Below are 15,427 nucleotides of genomic sequence, written 5' to 3' on the forward strand. Positions count from 1 at the left end.
TGCCACCACGCCCAGCTAATTTTTGTATTTTTTGTAGAGACAAGGTTTTGCCATGTTCTCCAGGCTGGTCTTGAACTCCTGGGTTCAGGCTATCCTCCTGCCTCGACCTCCCAAAGTGCTGGGATTACAGGTGTGAGCCACTGCACCTGGCCCTGTTTGTTTGTTTTACATTTTCCAAGTTTTGACAATAAGCATGTATTGAAGAATTTTTACCATACGATTTGCCTATACTATGTTAAGTGAAGAAAACAGTATGTCATTTAATATACTATATGAACTTATCCACATAGCAAAAGATTGGAAATATTAATAGATAATTATTAATAATAATTTTACTTTTCTTTTTTATACTTTCCTGTGTTTAAATAAATAAATACGGCCGCGTGCAGTGGCTCACGCCTGTAATCCCAGCACTTTGGAAGACCCAGGCAGGCAGATAACCTGAGGTTAGGAGTTTGAGACCAGCCTGGCCAAGATGGTGAAACCTAGTCTCTACTAAAAATACAAAAATTAACCAGGTGTGGTGGTGCATGCCTGTAATCCCAGCTACTCAGGAGGCTGAGGCAGGAAAATCGCTTGAACGCAGGCAGAGATTATAGTGAGCTGAGAACCTACTATCACATTCCAGCCTGGGCAACAGATGGAGACTCCGTCTCCAAATAAATAAATAGGATCGGGCAAGGTGGCTCATGCCTATAATCCCAGCACTTTGGGAGGCCAAGGCAGTAGGATCACTTGAGCTCAGGAGCTCAAGACCGGCCCTGTCAACATAGCGAGACAAAAATAAAACATAAGAACAACTAACTGGGGGCGGTGTGCACGCCTGTAATCCCAGCTACTCGGGAGGCTGAGGTCGGAGGATCTCTTGAACAGAGGAGGTCAAGGCTGCAATGAGCAAAGATTGTGCCACTGCACTCCAGCCTGGGGCAATGGAGCAAGACCCTATCTCAAAATAAAATAAAATAAATATTTAAAAAGTTTCAACTGGGTGGTCCACTAAGAATCATGAGACAGAGGCCGGGCGCGGTGGCTCACGCCTGTAATCCCAGCACTGTAGGAGGCCAAGGCAGGCGGATCACCTGAGGTCAGGAGTTTGAGACCAGCCTGGTCCATATGGCAAAACCCCGTCTCTACTAAAAATACAAAAATTAGCTGGGTGTGGTGCTGCGCACCTGTAATTCCAGCTACTCAGGAGGCTGAGGTAGGAGAATCGCTTGAACTTGGGAGGTAGAGGTTGCAGTGAGCCAAGATTGTGCCACTGCACTCCAGCCTGGGAGGCAGACTGAGACTCCATCTCAAAAAAAAAAAAAAAAAAAGAATAATGAGACAGAATTATCTCTATTATCTCTGTTAACATGGATGACCTTTAAAGCTTTTATTTGGGAAGCAAGAATTACATGTCAGTTTTTTTAAACATTTGGGGTCTTGCTTTTCCACCAAGACTGAAATGCAGTGGCAAAATAACTCACTCCAGCCTGGAATTCCTGGGCTTGAGCAGTCCTGCTGCCTCAGCCTCCCAGAGTGCTGGTATTATAGGCATCAGCCACCGTACTCAGCCTCACAATGTATTCTTAAATGATAAAAGATACCCAGCCGGGCGCAGTGGCTCACGCCTGTAATCCCAGCACTTTGGGAGGCCAAGGCAGGCAGATCACCTGAGGTCAGGAGTTCGAGACCAGACTGACTAACATGGTGAAACCCCGTCTCTACTAAAAATACAAAACTAGCAGGGCGTGGTGGCGTGCGCCTGTAATCCCAGCTACTCAGGAGGCTGAGGCAAGAGAATCACTTGAACCTGGGAGATGGAGGTTGCAATGAGCTGAGATCGTGCCATTACACTGCAGCCTGGGCAACAGGAGCAAAACTCTGTCTGAAAAAAAAAAAAAAAAAAAAAAAGATATGACAAAGCAGTAGTATTACATATGATTCAGTTTCTAAGACAGGTTCATGAATAAGTGTGAGAGAGATGTCTGGAAGGATATACTCCAAGGTATAACAATGACAATCTCCAGGTATGGAAAATGATGGATATTTCAATATTTTTTTACTATACTTTTTTAATGATCATGTAATAAAACATAAAGAGATACTTCATTTTGAAGAAAAGAAAATTGGATGGCCTGGGGAGCTTTTCAAACATTAGTTCATTTTAGTTCTTTCTAGTCTCCCTGTCAAGGGAGAAACCTCAAAAGCTGCAAAGCCAAGGAAGCAGCTAACAATCAGATGGGCTATTCAGTTGAGCAAGCAAATGTCTGCGGGCTTACTATGAGAAAGGCTGAGTTGGGGACAGTGGCCCAGAAAGAAAACCCTTATTCTTTTGCTGTGTGACTGTGACCAAATTATACGGCTTCACTCTAGACCTTAGTTTCCTCATCTCTGTACAGGGAATGCTGTAAAAAGTTCAAAAGAATAAGTCAAACAAAACCAAAAAGATGTTTGGAATTTGGGCGGGGCGCAGTGGCTCACACCTGTAATCCCAGCACTTTGGGAGGCAGAGGTGGGTGGATCACGAGGTCAGGAGATCGAGACCATCCTGGCCAACATGGTGAAACCCCGTCTCTACTAAAAATCCAAAAATTAGCTCGGCATGGTGGCACCTGCCTGTAATCCCAGCTACTCAGGAGGCTGAGGCAGGAGAATCGCTTGAACCAGGGAGTCGGAGGTTGCAGTGAGCCAAGATCGTGCCACTGCACTCCAGCCTGGCGACAGAGCTCCATCTCAAAAAAGAAAAAAAAAAAGTTTGGAATGTAATGTATGGCTATGACTAGCACAAGCCAAAATTTCCATTCTGTGTTTGTTTCCTAGGAATGGAGGTTTAAATGAGGTAGGCATAAGCACTTGTAAATGTAAAATATTAAAGTCTTATATGACATTGGGAGAGACAAGGACATACGTTTCTATAAATAACTATATAAAGGCAGGCAACCGTGCAAAGCTGCATATGTTCAAGTGCCAAATGGGAAGCAGACAACGAGGCTGTAGGACTTGGGAGAAGGGAAGAGTAAATGGTAGGTTGGGGTGCCCAGAGATGCCTTCCAGGAGACTTGACCCAGGAGGCCTGGATGATTCTCCACAGAGTTTGAGGAACAGGCTAGTAAGGGAATGCATTATGACAAAGTCATTTAGAAGCTTTGAACCACTCCAAGATCCTGGCTCTTATTTGCTTATTTACTTATTTTGAGACAGAGTTTCAGTCTGCCACCCAGGCTGGAGTGCAGTGGTGTGATCTTGGCTTACTGCAACCTCTGCCTCCCGGGTTCAAGCGACTCTCTTGCCTCAGCCTCCCAAGTAGCTGGGATTACAGGCACCCGCCACCACACCTGGCTAATTTTTGTATTTTTAGTAGAGACAGGGTTTCACTATGTTGTCCAGGCTTGTCTCGAACTCCTGACCTCAGGTGATCCACCTGCCTCGGCCTCCCAAAGTGCTGGGATTGCAGGCGTGAGCCACTGTGCCCAGCCAAGACCTGGCTCTTTTTGCTGCTTCCTGTTTTCTGTACTGAACACAAAAACATACCTAGAAATCACTCCAAGAAAAGGAAATGCAATCTAAGTTCTACCTGGTGGGGGTATATTTTCTCTGGGAAGTGAATAGGTGAGTTTGAAGAGCAGCCCTCCACTTTCAATATCCTCCCAAAGCATGATGGGAAAGGACCAGACCCCCACATTTGGGGTTTTTCCAGTTCTTCTACCCTACTACCCTACTCAAGAGATACTCAAATGGGAGGCACCAGCCTATTGTACTATTTTTTCTTCTGGACAAAGCATCTGAGACCCTGGGTCTCTTTTTTCCTACTGTGGTGAATGGGAGAATGCAGACGAAAACCTGACTGTCTTTATCTCACGTCCCTTGGCCTAGATACATCCAGAAGTAGTCCATTCTTCTTTTCTTTTTTTTCCGCCTTCTCTTCTTGGCCTCTTTAGTTTGCCAAGTCAAATATCCTCCAAGTAAACATGAACTCCTTATCTCTCCCTCATGTTAAAAAAACAAAAACAAAAACCCACAGCCTCTCCCATTTTATTATAATCATTCTCTTCACTCTTTTTTACGAACTGGGTTCCAATGTGTACAACATCTTGCTGTCTGCATCTCAGGTAAAGTTAAGAAAGAAAAGGAGAAAAAAGGGAACAAATATTTAATGAACTCTCCAATGTGTCAGAGTCCATCACATTAAGTACTTTGGTTCATTTAATTTTCACAACAAAATGAGATCATTATTATTATTATTCCAATTTGCAGATCAGGAAATAGAAATTAAAAGTTTAAATACCATGTTCAAATTTTTATTATTTTTATAATAGAGACAGAGTCTTGCTATGTTGGCCAGGTTGGCCTTGAACTCCTGGCCTCAAGCAATCCTCCTATCTCAGCCTCCCAAAGTGTTGGGATTATAGACATGGGCCACTGCACCCGGCCTCTTTCAATCCTAAGGATTTTACATTTTCACTGTGTTCAGCCTACTTGTGTTTGTAAGGAGCCATCATTACTTTCTTTTATGGGATTACTTTGATGATTTTCAAGATCCTTTTAGAGGAGACTAAGCTAATAAATACTAATATTAATACCAATACCTTGGCCAGACACAGTGGCTCACGCCTGTAATCCCAGCACTTTGGGAGGCCAAGGCCAGCCTGGCCAACATGTCGAAATCCCACCTCCACTAAAAATACAAAAATTAGCTGGGAGTGGTGGCACGCGCCTGTAATACCAGCTACTCAGGAGGCTGAGGCAGGAGAATCACTTGAACCCGGGAGGCGGAGGTTGCGATGAGCCAAGATAGTGCTACTGCTATCCAGCCTGGGCAACAGAGTGAGACTCTGTCTCAAAAAACAAAATAAAACAAAACAAAACAAACAAAAAAATACCAATACCTTAAATTTAGGTAACACTTGACAGTTGACTTTTTTCCTTCTTTTTTCTTTTTTTTTTTTTTTTTTTTGAGACGGAGTTTCGCCCTTGTTGCCCAGGCTGGAGTGCAATGGTGTAATCTCGGCCCACCGCAACCTCCATCTCCTGGGTTCAAGTGATTCTCCTGCCTCAGCCTCCCGAGTAGCTGGGATTACAGGCCCGTGCCACCACTCCCAGCTAATTTTTGTATTTTTAGTAGAGGCAGGGTTTCTCCATGTTGGTCAGGCTGGTCTCGAACTCCTGACCTAAAGTGATCCGCCCGCCTCGGCCTCCCAAAGTGCTGGGATTATAGGCGTGAGCTGCCATGCCCGGCCTTCCTTATTTTTTCATTGTTTTAATGTTTTATTTTCTTTGGCCATGTCACTAGTAATACCTTATAGTTTTTCAATATATCCATATATTCTCTTATCTCATTCTCAGGAAAAACAAATTACATTGGCTTATTTTTTAATAGCTTTATTATTTTTGAAAGACTCATACATTATTGTTGCAACTAAAATTAAGCAATATAGAAATTGTAAAAAAAGGAAGTAAAAATCACCCTAAATCCCACTACTCAGGGATAACCACTGTTAATATTTGAGTAAATATGTTTTTCATCTGTTTCTCCATTTGTGTAATGTGACTAAATGGGATCATACTCTGCCTTTCTAGGCTGCTTTTTTTCACTGAGAGTATGCTGACAACAGCTTTCCACATCAGTAAATATATATGCATGTCATTATTTATATTTATTTTAATTTTGTTTGTTTATTTTCTGGTTTTTGTTTTTGAGACAGGGTCTCGGAACCCAGGCTGGAGTGCAGTGGCACAATCATGGCTCACTGCAGCCTTGACCTCCTGGGCTCAAGCAATCCTCCCACCTCAGCCTCTAGAGTAGTTGGGACTACAGGCACACTCTACCAAGCTCAGCTAATTTTTTAATTTTTTGTAGAGATGAGCTCTCACTATGTTGCCCAAACTGATCTTTAACTTCTAGGCTCAAACAATCCTCCTGCCTCAGCTTCCCAAAGTGCTGGGATTACAGGCATGAGCCACTGCACCCAGCTCCGTTATTATTTTTAATGATTGTATAGTATTCCAATTTAAGGATACATTTCCCTTGACCAGTGACCTGTTGATGAAGTTTGAGACTACTTCCAATTTCTGATTGTCATAAGAAATTATTAGCCCTAATTTAAAGATTAGGGAATTTAAGCTCTGAAAAAGCTAAATGACCCTCTTTTCAAAATTCAGGTCTAGAACTAAGCTACTTGGGCCAAGCCCCAGATTTCTGACTCTTTTTTTTTTTTTTTTTTTTAAGACAGGGTTTCACTATGTTGCCCAGGCAGGTCTTGAACTCCTGAGGTCAAGGGGTCCTGGCCCAGACTTCTGACTCAAAACAGTTCTCTTTCCAAATGAACCACAAGAATAGAAAGCTGGAATTCTTGACATATAATAGGAGTTGACATTCTTGACGTATAATATAGAATTGACAACAAAAAATGAGATGTTTTTAACTGTCCCATTTCTTTTTATTTCCTTTTTAAATCAGTCTACATCATGCTTTGATGCCCCATTTCTTTAAAAGTTAAGCATATGCTTACGCTTACTGTAAAACCCAAATATTCTGCTCCTATCTATTTACTCAAAATAAATGAAAGCATATGTCTATACAAATACTTATACATGAACATTCATAGCAGGTTTTTTTTTTTTTTCTGAGATGGAGTCTTGCTCTGTTGTCCAGGCTGGAGTGCAGTGGTGCGATCTCAGCTCAGTGCAACCTCCATCCCCTGGGTTCAAGCAATCTGCCTCAGCCTCCCAAGTGGCTGGGACTACAGGCATGTGCTACCACACCTGGCTAATTTTTGTATTTTTAGTAGAGATGGAGTTTCACCATGTTGGCCAGGCTGGTCTTGAACTCCTGAACTCAGGTGATCTGCCTGCCTTGGCCTCCCAAAGTGCTGGGATTACAGGTGTGAGCCATCGCGCCCGGCCCATTCATACCAGTTTTATTTGCAGTATTCAAGTAATGGAAACAACCTAAATGTTCATCAACAAGCAAATGGATAAACAAATTGTAATATGCCCATACAATGGAATACTACTCAGTAATCGAAAGGAGTAAACTATTGATAGGTACAGCAACACAGATGAATTTCAGAAACATATTGAGCAAAAAAAGCCAGACACAAAGGAATATATACTGTGTAATTCCACTTATATGAAGTTCAAGAATAGGTAAAACTGAGCTATAGTGATGAAGTGACCCCAGTGATGCCTTGTGGTGCAGGGAAGCTTGGAGGGGGCCCAGAGAATTGACTGGGAAGGGGCATAAGTGGATCTTTTGGGTTGGGTTAACGGAATTGGTCTATATCTTAATTGTGGTAACAGTTACATGGGTATATGCATTTATCAAATATCATCAAACTATACACTTTTTTTTTTTTTTTTGAGACAGAGTCTCTCTCTGTCACCCAGGCTGGAGTGCAGTGGTGCAATCTTGGCTCACTGCAACCTCCACCTCCCAGGTTGAAGCAATTGTCCAGGCTCAGCCTCCCAAGTAGCTGGGATTACAGGCACACACCACCACGCCCGGCTAATTTTTGTATTTTTAGTACAGATGGGATTTTGCCATGTTGGCCAGGCTGGTCTAGAATTCCTGACTTCAAGTGATCCACCCACCTCGGCCTCCCAAAGTGCTGGGATTACAGGCATTAGCCACCAAGCCCTACCAAACTGTACACTTTAAATGGGTGAACTTTATTATATGTAAATTATATTTCAACAAAGTGTTGTTTTTTACGTGGCCCTTTGGTTTTGTTACCATGAAGTATACTGCATGTGGTAGAGATAAACATTTGGCATAAATGGAAAATGTCTGTGAATGAATAATTATATATATATATTTTTAAAGGATAAATGGCAGTCATCTGGTCGTTTCCCAGTAATAGGAGTCACTTATCAGAAAAATAAATTGTCTGCATGAACTTGACCCTGGAAAGATGAGACACAGGTCGGCTCTACATGCGTGGGTAGTGCTGCTCTGGCTGGACATGTGACAGCTGGCCAGGGCCCTCGGCAGTGGGCCCAGGCAGGCATCTGGGTAGGCGCGAGGCCTCAGGGAGCAAGGAAGGCCTCAGCCCTCCCCTTAGCATACATTTTTCAAGGGCAGACCTGCCTAGGAGGGTCACATGTCTGACGCCTTTGCCAGGCCTCCAAACATAGAAAAGCTGCAGGGTTCTATGAAAAATGAAGCCTTTGTGTCAAAAATAGACCTTCAAGGAGAAAATTAAAAGCTGTTTCCTGAAGCTAGGCAAAGGGGAGCTATCCTGGAAAGGAAAATGCCTGGAAAGCCAGTTTGAATTTTGAAGGTCCATGCTAACAAGTGATGACAACCCAGGGGCCTCCTCTCAGAGGCCCCGTAGAATTTCACTGGACTCATTTGCCTCCTATCTCCTCGAATCTCACACTGCAGAACTTCTGGGATGATTTAAAGTGAGTTTCTACAGAAAAGGAAAAATCAAGTGACTGTCAGGTGCTTAACTGGTTAGGAACATCGAAGATGCCTGCTTGAAAAAGAAAGCAAATCAGAACAAAACAGAAAGCCCTAAACAGTAATCGCTAGAAAGCAACTCTTTGTAACTGACAATAGCAGCCTGCTGTAAAGGCATCCTCAAAAGTAAAATGCTCATTTCCTCCACAAAAGAGTGTGTGTGTGTGTGTGTCTGTGTGTGTGTCTCTGTGTGTGTGTGTGTGTCTGTGTGTGTGTCTCTGTGTGTGTGTGTGTGTGTCAGAGAGACAGAGACAGAAAGAGGTGGAAGAGGCCAAGACTAGAGGGGTAAGTGAATATTTCCTTTCTCTCACCAGACCTCACGTGGCCAAAAGCTAAACAGGTCCATAATCAGCACACTATTGACCTATTGATCTGTGTATCCTTAAGCTAGTATCTCAAGAGTCTAATTCCCTAAATCACAGTCACTTGGGAGCAGGTGGGTCTTGTTAAAAATGCCCATTCTTGGCTGGGCGCAGTGGCTCACATCTGTAATCCCAGTACTTTGGGAGGCTGAGGTGGGCGGATCATGAGGTCAGGAGATCAAGGCCGTCCTAGTTAACACGGTGAAACCCCATCTCTACTAAAAATACAAAAAAAAAAATTACCCAGGTGTGGTGGCGGGTGCCTGTAGTACCAGCTACTCGGGAGGCTGAGGAAGGGGAATGGGGTGAACCCAGGAGGCGGAGCTTGCAGTGAACTGAGATCATGCCACTGCACTCCAGCCTGGGCGACAGAGTGAGACTCCATCTCAAAAAAAAAAAAAAAAAAATGCCCATTCTTGGCCAGGCACGGTGGCTCATGCCTGTAATCCCAGTACTTTGGGAGGCCAAGGCGGGCAGATCACCTGAAGTCAAAAGTTTGAGACCAGCCTGGCCAACATGGCAAAATCCCTTCTCTACTAAAAATACAAAAATTAGCTAGGTGTGGTGGTGTGCACCTGTAATCTCAGCTACTTGAGAGGCTGAGAAAGGAGAATCACTTGAACCCAGGAGGTGGACGTTGCAGTGAGCCAAGATCGTGCCACTGCACTCCAGCCTGGGCAACAGTAGTGAAACTCCATCTCAAAAAAAAAAAAAAGCCCATTCTTGGCCGGGCGCAATGGCTCATGCCTATAATCCCAGCACTTTGGGAGGCCGAGGTGGGTGGATCATTTGAGGCCAGGAGCTCGAGACCAGCCTGGTTAATATGGTTGAAAACTCGTCTCTACTAAAAATAAAAATTAAAATAATGAGCCATGGTTGTGGGCACCTGTAATCCCAGCTACTTGGGAGGCTGAGGCACGAGAATCGTTTGAACCTGGGAGGCGAAGGTTGCAGTGAGCCGAGAGTGTGCACTCCAGCCTGAGTTACAGAGCAAGACTCTGTCTCGAAAAAAAAAAAAAAAGCACATTCTTGGGTCCCAGACCCCTACAGTATAAGTCAAGTGTGTCTGAAATAGAGCCCGGGAATCACCATGTGATTCTAATGCACATTAAAGCTTGAAGGTCATTACCACTTCTTTTCTTCTCTTTTCTTTCTTTCTTTTTTTTTTGAAACAAGCTTTTACTCTGTCGCCCAGGCTGGAGTGCAACGGCATGATCTCAGCTCACTGCAGCCTCCACCTCCTGGACTCAAGTAGCTGGAACCACAGGTGCGTGCCACCACATCCAGCTAATTTTTTGATTTTTGGTAGAGACAAGGTCTCACTTTGTTGTCCAGGCTAGTTTTGAACTCCTGGGCTCAAGCGATCCTCCTGCCTCAGCTTCCCAAAGTGCTGGGATTACAGGCATAAACCACTGAGCCCAGCAGAAGATCATTACTTTAAGCAAACACAGTTAATTGTTTATTAATGGTTTGCTCAATAGTTCAACTTGATTACAAGTCAGCAAATTAAACCCTGTATTTTCACTGGCGTGTTTGAATTCCATTTGTCTCAAGAAAAGCAACTATCAATTGGTGGGAAAAAAACCCCACTGGATGGTTGAGAATATAAATCCATAAATTTCTGAGATTGGTGGCAATATGTAGCAAAATTCTTTTAAATGCTTTGACCCAGATTTTCCACTCCCAGTCACGAATCCTAAGGAAATAATGAATGAGCCAGGATACAAGAAAGTTTACTTTGCTATTGTTCATAATTTTGAAAAATTGGAAACCATCTAAATGCTTAACAAAAGGAGATCAGTTAAATTAGTTACAAGAGTGCCATATAATAAATGCAGATCTGAATTTATTGACACGGGCACATGTTTAAACTATATAATTGTTCAAGAGACAAAGAAGATTACAAAACTATGTCATATGTTTATTTTTGTAAAAAGAAATTTAAAACAGGCCGGGCATGGTGGCTCACGCCTGTAATCCCAGCACTTTGGGAGGCCGAGGCAGGCAGATCACAAGGACAAGAGATAGAGACCATTCTGGCCAACATGGTGAAACTCTGTCTCTACTAAAAATAAAAAAATTAGCTGGGCATGGTGGCCTGTGCCTGTAGTCCCCGCTACTTGGGAAGCGGAGGCAGGAGAATCACTTGAACCCAGGAGGCAGAGGTTGCATTGAGCCGAGATTGTGCCACTGCACTCCAGCCTGGCAACAGTGCAAGACTCTGTCAGAAACAAAACAAAACAAGACTTAGTTCGGCATGGGGGCGTGCACCTGTAGTCCCAGCTACTTGGGAGGCTGAGGCAGAAGAATCACATGGGCAACAGAGAGACTCCGTCTAGAAAAAAAAAAATTAAAAACAAAATTTTGAAGAATAATAAAATGTTAACAATACTTATCTCTGTGTGGTAAGGTCACATTTTTCTTCTTTGTAATTTGTTTAAATTGTTTTAAAATTATATACATATATTATTATTTTAGAGACAGGGTCTCATTCCGTCACCCAGGCCGGAGTGCAATGGCATGATCATGGCTCAGTGTAACCTCAAACACTTGGGCTCAAGAGATCCTCCCATCTCAACCCCATGAGTAGCTAGGACTACAGGGGCAGACCACCATGCCTAGCTACATTTTTTGTTTGTTTGTTTTTAAGTAGAGATACGGTCTCACTGTTTCCCAGCCTTATTTTTATAATCAGAAAAAGCATAGGGCTGTAACTATTTTGAATAAAAGGAGCAGATCACTGACCATGTTTAAAAACTGGGTTAAAGTCTCAGATCTACTGCTTTGAACTTCTCTTTTCTTTTCTCTGAAATGGAGTATTATCATCTCAGATGTACTCTCCATCTACCTCTGAGAGTAGTTGTGAGATAAAGTCTGGAAATATTTTGCCAACTATAAAGTGTTTTATAAAGATGCTGTATTACTAAGTTTTGATTTTCACATCAGAGACCCAAACTTATTCAATACCTAAATCTGTAAATATATAATTAAACACGATGCTAGACCTTTTTAAAAAAATTATATTTAAAAAATATATTTTTAAAAAATATATTTTCCCTTTTTATTATGGAAATTTTTATTTTATTTATTATTTATTTATTTATTTATTTATTTATTTGTTTGTTTTGAGACAGAGTTTAGCACTTGTTTCCCAGGCTGGAGTACAGTGGCACAATCTGGGCTCATTGCAACCTTCGCCTCGGGGGTTCAAGTGATTCTCCTGCCTCAGCCTCCCAAGTAGCTGGGATTACAGGTGTGCACAACCACACCCACCTGATTTTTGTATTTTTAGTAGAGATGGAGTTTCACCATGTTGGCCAGGGTGGTCTCGAACTCCTGACCTGAGGTGATCTGCCCGCCTCGGTCTCCGAAAGTGCTGGGATTACAGGCAGGAGCCACTGCACCCGGCTGAAAGACCCTGTCTCTACCAAAAAAAAAAAAATTAAAAAATTACCCAGTTGTGGTGGTACATGCCTATAATCCTAGGTACTCAGGAGGCTGATGCGGGCGGATCACTTGAGCCTGGGAGTTCAAAGTTTCAGTGAGCTATGATCATGCTATTGCACTCCAGCCTGAGCACAGAGAGAAACTCTATTCAAAAAAAAAAAAAAAAGTAAGCTGGGTGCAATGGCTTATGCCTGTAATCCCAGCACTTTGAGAGGCCAAGACAGGTGGATTGCTTGAGGCCAGAAGTTCAAGACCGGCTTGGGCAACATGGTGAAACCTCATCTGTACAAAAAAGAAAAAGGAAATTTTACTAACTCAATAGAACTTTACAGAAAAAAAAAAATTAGGTGGGTATGGTGGTGTGCAGCTGTAGTTCCAGCCACTCAGGAGGCTGAGGTGGGAGGATCGCTTGAACCTGGGAGGTTGATGCTGCAGCAAGCTATGATCACACCACTACTCTACAGCCCAGGTGAACAGAACAAGGCCCTGTCTCAAAGAAACAAACAAAAAAGTGAATAGAATAGTATATGCACTCCCACGTAAGCATCACCCAGCTTCAATATTATCAACTGACAGCCAACCTTGTTTTGTCTACACCTCCCACTCACTCCCAACCTCTCCCATATTAACATAGCGCCAGACTTTTAGTTGAGCTCTATAACATTTTTTTTAGACTGGCTGTCACTCTGTCACCCAGGCTGGAGTGCAGTGGCACAATCTGGGCTCATTGCAACCTCCGCCTCCTGGGTTCAAGTGATTCTCCTGCCTCAGCCTCCCAAGTAGCTGAGACTACAGGCATGCACCATCAAGCCCAGCTAATTTTTTTTTTTTTTTTTTTTTTTGAGACGGCGTCTTGCTCTGTCACCCAGGCTGGAGTGCAGTGGCGCAATCTCCACTCACTGCAAGCTCCCCCTCCCAGGTTCACGCCATTCTCCTGCCTCAGCCTCCCAAGTAGCCAGGACTACAGGTGCCCGCCACCATGCCCGGCTAATTTTTTTTTGTATTTTTTAGTAGAGACGGGGTTTCACTGTGTTAGCCAGGATGGTCTTGATCTCCTGACCTTGTGATTCGCCCGCTTTGGCCTCTCAAAGTGCTGGGATTACAGGCGTGAGCCACCGCACCCACACCCAGCTAATTTTTATATTTTTAGTAGAGACAGGGTTTTACCATGTTGGCCAAGCTAATCTCAAACTCCTGACCTCAGGTGATCCGCCCACCTCAGCCTCCCAAAGTGCTGGGATTACAGGCGTGAGTCACTGTGCTCGGCCAAGCTCTATAACTTTCATGTACACAAAAGTACATTCCAGTTCTCAACTCCTCATCTAAAAAGACAGTTCGGAGACCAGGACGCGGTGACTGCTTTCCTGCTGGGTGGCATAGGGGAGCTTAACCAGAACTACCATCCCAATTTCCTGGTGGTGGAGAAGCATACAACCATCAGTGAGATCAAAGACACTTTCCGGCAGTTTCTAAACGGGACAACATTGGCATCATCCTCATCAACCAGTACATCAGAGAGATGGTGTGGCACACCTTGGATACCCATCAGTGCCCCATTCCAGTCATCCTGGAGATCCCCTCCAAGGAGCACCCATATGACATTGCCAAGGAATCCATCCTGGGCAGGGCCAGGGGCATGTTCTCTGCCTAAGACCTGCGCTAGGGGATTCCTCACAGCCCAAAGCCCCTCCCTCATTTCCAGGCCTCTCCCCAGGCTTGCCATCAGCCTTCTTTAAGTTCTGAGCCTCTGACTTCCAATTCCCACCTCTTCCCACTTCATTAAGAGGCTAGGTGAGGCGCTTCTAGTTTGCTTAGGCTCTGCTGTTAAAGTCAAGGCTAGTTAAGGGACAGGAAGCCAGACCATCTTTTCTCTCCACTACCTCTTCCTTGTGCTATTGGTTACACAGTGTCATTGTTGATGTAAAATTAAAGTATAATATTAATAATATTCTTGCTTCTGTCCAAAAAAAACAAACACAAAAAGTTGATGTAGTGCTGTTTCTACAGATTATGTATGCAGCTCAGCATTGGGGCAACAAAAGGGCCCTTGAAGTCCAACAGACTTGAGTTCAAATCCTACCCTGTCACCTACCAGTCATGTGACATCAGATAAATTAATTACCCCTTTTAAGTCTTGTTTCCTAATACCTGCCTTCTATAGTTAACATGAGACTTAGGCCAGGCACGGTGGCTCATGCCTGTAATCCTAGCACTTTGGGAGGCTGAGGTAGGCAGATCATTTGAGGTCAGGAGTTCGAGACCAGCCTGGCCAACATGGTGAAACCCCGTCTCTACTAAAAATACAAAAATTAGCTAGGCATGGTGGTGGGCGCCTGTAATCCCAGCTACTCAGGAGGCTGAGCAGGAGAATTGCTTGAACCCAGGAGGTGGAGGTGAGCCAAGATCACGCCATTGCACTCCAGCCTGGGTGACAGAGTAAGACTCCATCTCAGAAAGAAAAAAAAATGAGACTGAAATAAGAGAATGTATGTAAAGCACTTAGCATGATGTCTAACACATAGTGGTGGTGGCGGGGGCAACAACATCTCACCAGATATTCCATTTGTTTATAGAAGACCTTTAGGAATAGATATTGATTTCCCTTTGACGGATGAAGAAACTGACAACATTAATGAGTATTGCTAACAGTGGAGAGACAGAGAACTGCTCATTTTCTACTGAGAAAGTGAAAATTGGGACAACCACTAAGCACAGCCACAATTTGGCAGTATCTAGGAAAGTTGAAGAGGCGTTTTTCCCTACATCCCAGCAATTCTATTTCTAGGTATATGCTCTAGAAAACTCTCACACGTGTACCCAAGAAGACATATAAGAATGTATATTGCAGCTAGGTGTGGTGGCTCACCCTTATAATGCCAGAACTTTGGAAGGCTAAGGCTGGAAGATCATTTGAGCCCAGGAGTTTGAGACCAGCCTGGGTAACATAGTGAGACCCCCCCTCTACAAAAAAAAAAATCAAAAAATTAGCCAGGCATAGTGGTATGCACTTGTAGTCCCAGCTGCTCAGGAGGCTGAGGTAGGATGATCGTTTGAGCCCAGGAAGTTGAGACTGCAGTGAGCTGTGGTTGCACCACTACACTCCAGCCTGGGTGACAGGACAAGACCCTGCCTCAAAAAAATTTTTATTTTAAATTGAAAACATGTACACTGC

At 43.6% G+C, this 15,427-nt stretch overlaps 1 pseudogene; it reads left to right on the forward strand.

Moving 5' to 3' along the window:
• Window positions 1-8,281: 8,281 nt before the first annotated feature.
• LOC129039025 (V-type proton ATPase subunit F-like) lies at window positions 8,282-13,918 on the forward strand (annotated as a pseudogene).
• Window positions 13,919-15,427: the final 1,509 nt, after the last annotated feature.

The sequence above is a fragment of the Pongo pygmaeus genome, chromosome 5, assembly GCF_028885625.2.
Source record: "Pongo pygmaeus isolate AG05252 chromosome 5, NHGRI_mPonPyg2-v2.0_pri, whole genome shotgun sequence".
NCBI classification, from domain to species: Eukaryota; Metazoa; Chordata; class Mammalia; order Primates; family Hominidae; genus Pongo; species Pongo pygmaeus.